General features: G+C 32.9%; 1 long non-coding RNA gene across 3 annotated transcripts; it reads left to right on the forward strand.

The window, feature by feature from the left end:
- Positions 1 to 72: 72 nt before the first annotated feature.
- On the forward strand, positions 73 to 7,514 carry LOC120271831. Of its 3 annotated transcripts, none has more exons than XR_005540063.1 (8): positions 73 to 620; positions 739 to 1,026; positions 1,408 to 1,487; positions 2,554 to 2,670; positions 3,047 to 3,148; positions 3,576 to 3,647; positions 7,079 to 7,166; positions 7,335 to 7,514. It is a non-coding gene; the product is annotated as an uncharacterized LOC120271831 (long non-coding RNA). The 3 variants fall into 3 exon arrangements; XR_005540062.1 differs by having other exon boundaries at positions 850 to 1,026; XR_005540064.1 differs by lacking the exon at positions 1,408 to 1,487 and having other exon boundaries at positions 850 to 1,026.
- The last annotated feature ends 737 nt before the right edge of the window (positions 7,515 to 8,251 follow it).

Raw genomic sequence — 8,251 nt, forward strand, 5'->3', positions numbered from 1 at the left:
TTCTTAGAAATTATTATATATCACGTCACTTCATCTCCTTCTCGCTCTCTCTCTCTCTTTCTCTCTCTCTCTCTCTCCCGCAGAAACCCCTACCGACCTCTCCATTCGCTTCTTCTTCGCCCAATCACTCACGATGGAGAACTCGAACGAGCTCAGCACCGGAGTTAAGTCCGCCGATCATAACCCTAACCCCAACACTGCTGCTGTCACTGGCGATGGCGATGGGGATCCTGCCCAAGCCGTATCGCGGCCAACCCGCACGCCGTCCACCAACCTTAGCGAAGTGGATACCGATCTTGCCCTTGCGCGCACTCTCCAAGAACAGGTTTGATTCCTTACTGAGCCCTGTTACCAAAATTTGGAGCCCTCGTTGGGTCGCGATTCCAAGACACAGCGAAGAAGAAGAAGAGAGAAATCGAGACGAATTGATACAAGAGAGGAAGGAATTGAGCCAAGGAGAGGATCAGCATCGATATCGGTTTCCAAGGAGGAGGAATCTCAAGTCTTCTTCTCGGGGGTTGGAGTTCATGGTGTTGCTCTGGATCTCGGTGCTTTGATTTCTTCAAGCTTTGATCAAAATCCAGCCGGGCGTCGACCGACAGCGGTGGCTTTTGGTTCTGGTATGATTCTTGGTTTTTGAGAATTTTAATTTTGTCTATTAGGAGCTCTGACATTGGCATAGAACAGGGTAGCTGTGTCTGTTCATCCTAATCCGAACTAGTGTTTGTGTAATTTCAGTGGAGATTATATGGTTGAGGAGCTTTGCTGAATTCAGGGCATAGCATAGCATATACTTATGTTTTTGGAAACGTGAAGAATGTCTGATATTGCTCTTCATCTCCTGTTTAGAGCTCATGCTTCATTGTGTTAGAAGTGGACAAGGTGGAGCAGGATGAATGCTCAGGCACACTTGTCAGGACATATCTCTGGGCAGGTGCCTAATCAGCCTTCCCAGATGCATAACTTTGGAGGACATAACTTGGATCTTGATCTCTCAGCAAAACGCAGGCTCGTTTATGATCATATGTAAGTCTGCCCTTTTCATGCATTAAAGTTATTTTATTTTTTGAATGCTGATCATCTATCAAACAAATGCTGATTAGTGCATAATCACTGACTTTATTTGTGGTGATAATTCTGTTATCTTGCTCCACTTCTTGGTAGGACATGTCAAGATGTTATATTTAGAAACCTATTAGTGGCACTGTATGAATGACTGGCATTAGCAGTTCATGTTTATAAGCCTTGCAATGCACTCCATAACATTAACCTTGCAAAAATCTCACACTACATCAATTGTAACCCTTGGAGCCTTTGATATTTTTAATATCGACATTTGTTTCATTTCCCGATGTCATACTGTCTTTCTGTTATCTACTAACTCTCTCACACTTACGTCCATCTCAGTGGAAATCGGTACTGAGGATTATTCACGGCTCTTCCATTATTCTGCTACTACCTTGTGCAAGGGTTGCTTTTTATAGAAGGTTAGGAACGAGTGACTGTTGGGTAGTGTTCTCTGTTTATTTTTCATATTATCCTCCATTTTATCTGGTTAATGGTCCCAATTGTGGGACCATGGCCATGTGCAAGCACTAGTAGAAAGATAAGCTTTTAGCAACCAAAACATATTACTAATTTTTCATGCAATTCTTTAAGGAAAATATCTCTAGCTTGCATTAGCAAAAGCCTTTGCTAGTAAAAGCAGTAGAGCTTTCTAAGAAGGAACCTTCCTTTCCAATTTAGAATTTGTTGCTGACTAGTAAGGATGACTATTAAGTTTCAACTATTAAGTTCCATAATAACAGTTTGTTAATTAGATAAACTCAAAAACCCTAGTGCTGATCTAAAGGACATCCACCTTAAACAAGTATTTAACCAGTCATGTGTGATGATCTCATTCCAATTTAACAAATGTTTTTTCTTCAAAGTGGGATTTTACTAGGAATCCAGTGTACATACTAGTTACAGATAATCTCCTTTGACTCAACTTTTTCTGATGGTTGAGAAGATAAGATTTCCTTTTCACTTGAACTTGCAAGTGATCTTAGAGCTTCAATATCCATTGCTTCCTGAAGAACATCTGAACATGGGCAGCCAGTCATTTGATACTTTTTAATACTAAATTTTGATAATGTTACCTGTATCTTTTTAATGAGTTGCACCTGTATTTGAAGCAACAATTAGTAATGACTATAGCCAGACCCTCTACCCCAGAAACCTCTAAAGTCAATGGACTCTAGGTAACAATCAAATCAATTGAGGATTTATCATGTACTCTTATAATTTTTATTTAATTTGCTGAATTATCGTCAAACCTGTTGCTTTCCCACAAATTAAGGGTTTTAGTAAGATCAAACTTCTTCAGAAGTTAGTATGTTGCATGATTTAAAAAATAAAAAATATGATGTAACATTAAAACCTTTTTTTTCAACAATTTGGGAGAGGGATTCCGTGATTTTAGTTAGTTCTGTCAGTTTGTTATTTATCTACATTTTTTCTTCTTTTATTCTCAGAAATTTGATTTGTTAACGGAGCATTGAATACTTGTAGGGTGAGAAGGAGGGTAGGTTTTCAATTTATGTACATTCGAGGCCTGGGTTTCTACTCAATAAAGACACAACAAGGTCTGCTTACTTTTATGGCCGTCAGGTCAACAACAGTATACAGGTTTGTGATTTTATCTTGTGTAGTATCTTAACCTAAGAATCAACCCTTAACTAATTAGACATCGATCATGAATATTGAATATCATGCACACACATGTGTTTTCCTTGATCATGAATTTTTGTTTCAGCATTTTTGTTTTTTGAGTAATTGTGGATAACCCACCATTTATTAGACAGTTATTGTTGTGTGTGTGTGTGTGACTATTTGAATAATTGGAGAGTGGTAGTATTTTTGTCAATTTGTGTGCTCTTTATTACTTTTTCATGGTTTGGTGTATTTTTGTACTTAAACTAATTGCTGATGAATGCTTTAGGGTATAATATTTTGCCTTGTATAACTAACATTTCCTTTTAAACCAATTTTGATCTTTGCCTAGGTGGACTGGGCCGAATCAAAAGCATGATTGAAGCAGATGTATTTTGCTTAGAAATGCACTCAAGGATCCATTTAATGTGAGATTTGCTTTTGTATCTGATAGGTATGCTGTGTCTATCAAAAACACCATATGTTTTGTTCTTCCCTTTCAATAATCATGCTTAACCATTCAGATTATTAATTGAAGTTCCATGTTCTTTATTAAGTTTCAGTTGCATGGCTTGATTATTTACAATTTGCTGTGGACTTCAGTGAGTGCAAATATTTTATTTGTTAAAATTTTTAGAAATATGTCTTGATAGAATCGTGAAACTTTTTAGTCAGTGTAGTTATGTTTTTTAAGACTTGTCTATTATACCAGATGTTTATTTTCTGTGACCTAATTCTCAAAATGTTAAATGAATTGTGTATTCTTCACTTTTGCATCTTGCCTTTTGGTGTTTCTTGATCGCAAGCAACTATGAAATATTTAGTATTTAGATGTTAGGCATTAATTATTGTTGACTTATGTTACTTCTTTACTCTTGCAGTTGTATACCACTATATAATTTCAGTTATATATATGACTACATAATGTCAACATCAACAAGCTACCTAGACAGGTATTCAACATATTTTATTTTTGCACAGTTAATTCTTCTTTGTCATTTGCTTTCTTTTGCCTTTTTATATAATACTCAAGGTTTCAATTAATAATTTATTTGACCTCATAGATATCTAGAAATGACCCCCCACACTTGCATTTGATCTCTTAGGATTTAAAAGAAACATGGATTAGGGAATTTTCAGGATCACGGGCCATAACTAAAACAAAAATTATGTTTATAAACTGATGATTGAACAATTGTGTGGTAGTGGGACAAATAAAAGCATTTTACCTCTATCCAACAAGGTTTATGTTTGGCTGTTAGGTTAGCCTAGTAACCCAGGGTTGCCACAAAGTTCCAGTCAAACATCTAAGGTTAGCCCTCTGATCTTTTTCTATAAGATTTAATTAATTTAATTAGTTAAATTTATATAATAATTTTTTTTCTGAATATATAATTTTAATAAACAACTATCTTCAAATAGGAAATTAAAATTCTAATCTAAATATATTTATTTTAATTAGTATTAATTAATTGAAGTTAGGTCAAGTCCATATCAAAGTTTTCCTCCAAAACGAGTTCAAATTTTCAAATCTTAACCTCAATATCTTTTAACATTCAACCAGACCCACCCTAAGGCTTAGGTAGATGTTGTGGGACAAATAATAACAAAAGATACCAGTTACCTCGACTAGAAACCAATAGGAATAAAATGTTAACTGTGGGATGCTCCCTGATGTGATGCCCAATATTAATTTCTCAAAATACCCTCATTAAAAGTGAAATTATTTATTATTTGGCAGGGTAAGTGGTGTGAGGTATAGATAATTTGTGTACAAGAGACTTGCCCATGAAAATATTTGCAAACTTATATATGTGAACAAATATTAATGGAATGGTCTATGCAAGTCGAGGTGGTTCCAAATTGCATGCTCTCACCAATGTTCAGGACAATATACTGATTCTAAGTAGAGATTTTTTTGAAGGTTCTCTAAAATCTGTGCGTCTTAGAGAATATATGAATATGTGATTTAGAAAATCTGAGGTATTCCTGGATCAAGAAAGATCTATCAGATAATTGCAGGTTGAAGGTCTCAATTTCTTCATTGGGTTCTTCATTTCATTTTGTCCATGTGATGAACGAATTGACCTTAAATGAAAGGGTTCATATAATTTTATTACTTGAAAAATGGATTTTTTTTTTTTTTTGTTCTATGAAGTTGATGGGCTTCATCTTTTACATGTCCCAATTCAGTATGATAATATAATCCGCAATGTCTATATATGTTGATGTTCACTTGCTCATTCAGTAGGCTGTGACTCTGTAAGGTTTCTTATGTAAAAGAAAAAAAATTCTTAATTGAGGCATTTTAATGATTATAGGTTTCGTCTGTGTTACTTAGAAGAACACTTTTCAAATGTTTGTTTGTTAAGCTTCTAGTTTGAGATTGATGGGATTAGGTCAAATTTAGGGGTTAACCCAAAGCTAAGTTTGTGTAAATATGGACAACTCTGTTTGGTTCCCGTTGCTTTCTGTATTTGATTCTTTCCTTTCTTTTCTTTTCTTTATTTAATTTTTTCTTTTTTTTTTTTGGAGTGCCAAATCATTTCATTGGAAATTTTATTAATAGATTATGCGAAAAATAATATATGATGGAGGAACCCCTTCTATTTGATTTGCTTTTGTAACAAAAATTAGGTATTATGTGAGTTAAATTGTTAATGATAAGGCTAAAATCTTGTGGTAGTTAACAGACAAAAAAAAAATCTAAAGCTTGTTTTATCTGATGATGTGATGATGCATTTTAGTTATTCCTGTATACCTTTAATAGTAGAGAGAATTAATGGTAATCATTTCTTATGAGATTCTTTCATGTTGACACTCACTAAAAATCAGTAAGAATTTGATATGAAAAGATATCATAAATTGGCTTGTTGGTAATCATTTCTTATGAGTCTTCTTTTGCCTGATGAAAATTCCTGCATTTGCAATTCTGTCAGATTTATTTAGCCAATCTTGGCTGATTCATTTAGAATTCAAGGTACTAGAAGCTGTACTCCATGTTTCAAGTTGTTTTTAGTTTGGATAGATCGACAACTAGTTCTGTTTGGATTGTCAAAAGTATTTCAGAGCTGTTTATTTTGATTTTTATTTTCTCACAACTATATTACATTTCCACCTGTTGAATGAAAGCTAACCATCCAGATGACATTAGCTGTGCTTTTTATTTTTTTGCAATATGCAATGTGAAATATCTGTAAAAATTTCAATTTATTTGATGGAGTTATACCTTGAAAATGATTGTTTTAACATGGTACTCTGTACTCTGGTATCTGAATGAAAAAGGAGGAGTATCTTTATGACTTCCAAGTAAACATATGATCATATCTTGGCAAAAGTGCTTATTTTTTAAAGTGATTTATGATAGTGTATCAATTATATTTATTTAATTTTGCTATAATGTATTGATTTCACAACCATAAGTTACCACTAATTAAATGAAATGAAAGTTTTGTTGCTCTAATTATACGGTGATTATTTTAAGATATAAACTTAACTTTTTGTTCTCATGAATCAATTTGTAACTTTTATTCCTGAAACTGATACTACATATTTTACTAGAACTTTATATAAATTAAAACTGATTGAAATTTACGGAAAACTATAATGAATGCCTTTGAGTTGGTAAAATATATGAGACAGACTCTGACCAAACTTCTAAATGGAATGAATGACTTTCCAGATTAATTGTTCATTTATAAGTGAAGTAGCAACTAGTCACTTAGTAGAATTGGTTCATCATATTTATTTCAATAAAGGTTAATAAGTACAGTTTTTTTATGTCTTTAATGCTAATAAAATGCCAAGTATCATTTACAGTAGATACAAAAAAATATTTACAGAGCTGTAGGGCCTGATATTTTTGACTAAAAATAGAGAAGAAGCAAACTTTATTTCAAATAAAGAGATACAATGAACTCATGAGTTGATGATGTATTTGTGCGTATCTTGATAAGCATGAGCCTTCAATCTAGAAAGGTTGGGCTTCTTGTCTTGCCTTTTTTTAATGTCGGTCTTGCACACATGCGCTTGCATGTATGTATATCTAGCTGCACTGTTGTATGTCCATAGGTTTGATTTTTGTTGTCTCTGTGTTATTTAGTATATCTTGCCTCTCTTTCTATAAATATATATATATATATATCATGTATATGTATGACAGCTAAGAGAGGTCTCACAGTCATGGTAATTAATTACCACTCGTCTATTTCCAAGATATTAATGTGTGCTTCTTTGTATTTGGGTGGTTGGCATTTGATTGATGTGGCCTGGGAGTGTGTATATATATCATTGTTTTTAATCTTTACAAGTTATTACTAGTTTGCAAGTCCTTTTAGCTATTGTTGTGTAAACAATTTTAACTTCTATTTTATATAATTTGTAGGTACTTGATGCTTCTAGTGCTCAACAAACGTTGTGTGGGAATAATCATTCTCATGAATCAAGTCATCAAGCAAATCCAAATGCATCAAGTAAGCTCTTATTGTTTCAAACTGAAAAGAAGGCATGACATGCTGTATATTATTTTACTTATAGTTTTTTTTATATTATTCAGCTTATTATTTTAAGTTTTTATATTTGTGTTTTATTGTTGCATACATCTTATTAATTGTAATTTTTTTTTAAAATGGTTCTTGTAGGTGATGCAGTTTAGAAGATGACATCAGTTCTACTTGGGAAAATTCTTGTTGCTTTATTGGGTTGTTAGTCAAGATTGAATGGTGGTTTATTTTTGGACATATACCTTATAAACATATGTTTAAGGTGATGTAAAAGTTTTTCTTTTTTATTTCTAGTGGAATGTTTTTGTGTTTTTTTAATGGCATTGATTGTTTTAATTTATTGCAAATTAATTTAATTGTGTATGAGTTATTAAACTATTCATAATATATTTCCAGGGGTAACAATAATAGTTTTATTGCCAGATTAATTATTAATATAAAAAATTTTACCGACGGTATAGTTGTTGCTAAAGCTAAACATGTCTTTTTGAATATACATCTATAGCAACGGATGTTGCAGTCATTGATAAATCAAATGGATTTATTCCAACAAATATTGTAACCGTTGGTATAGGTCTATGCTTATGAGATTTTTATTGACGGTAAAAAATGTTGGAATATACATTTTATCATTGGTATAAGGTAAATAAATATGAGATGCTTTACCAACGGTGAGATTAATAGTTATAGTTATATTCCGTTGGTAAATCCCATGAACCTTTTCCAATAGAAGCTATAACCGTTGGTATAGATGTATGTGCACAAGACTTTTACTAATTGTAAAAAAATTGTTGGAATATGTGTTTTTATTGTTGGTATAGGATAAGTAATTTGACGGTGCTATCTCAACAGCATAACCAATAGTTACAATCATATTCCGTTGGTAAAACTAATAAATCTATTCCAACAAACGCTATATCCGTTGGTATAGGTCTATACCTACAAGGCTTTTACCGACGGCAAAATAAGTGTTGGAATAGGTATTTTTACTCGTCGGTATAGGGTTTTTGGGACCTTTACCAACGGATTTTTGACTTTTCACCAACGATTTTATA

Source organism: Dioscorea cayenensis, chromosome 11, assembly GCF_009730915.1.
Source record: "Dioscorea cayenensis subsp. rotundata cultivar TDr96_F1 chromosome 11, TDr96_F1_v2_PseudoChromosome.rev07_lg8_w22 25.fasta, whole genome shotgun sequence".
In the NCBI taxonomy this organism is placed as follows: Eukaryota; Viridiplantae; Streptophyta; class Magnoliopsida; order Dioscoreales; family Dioscoreaceae; genus Dioscorea; species Dioscorea cayenensis.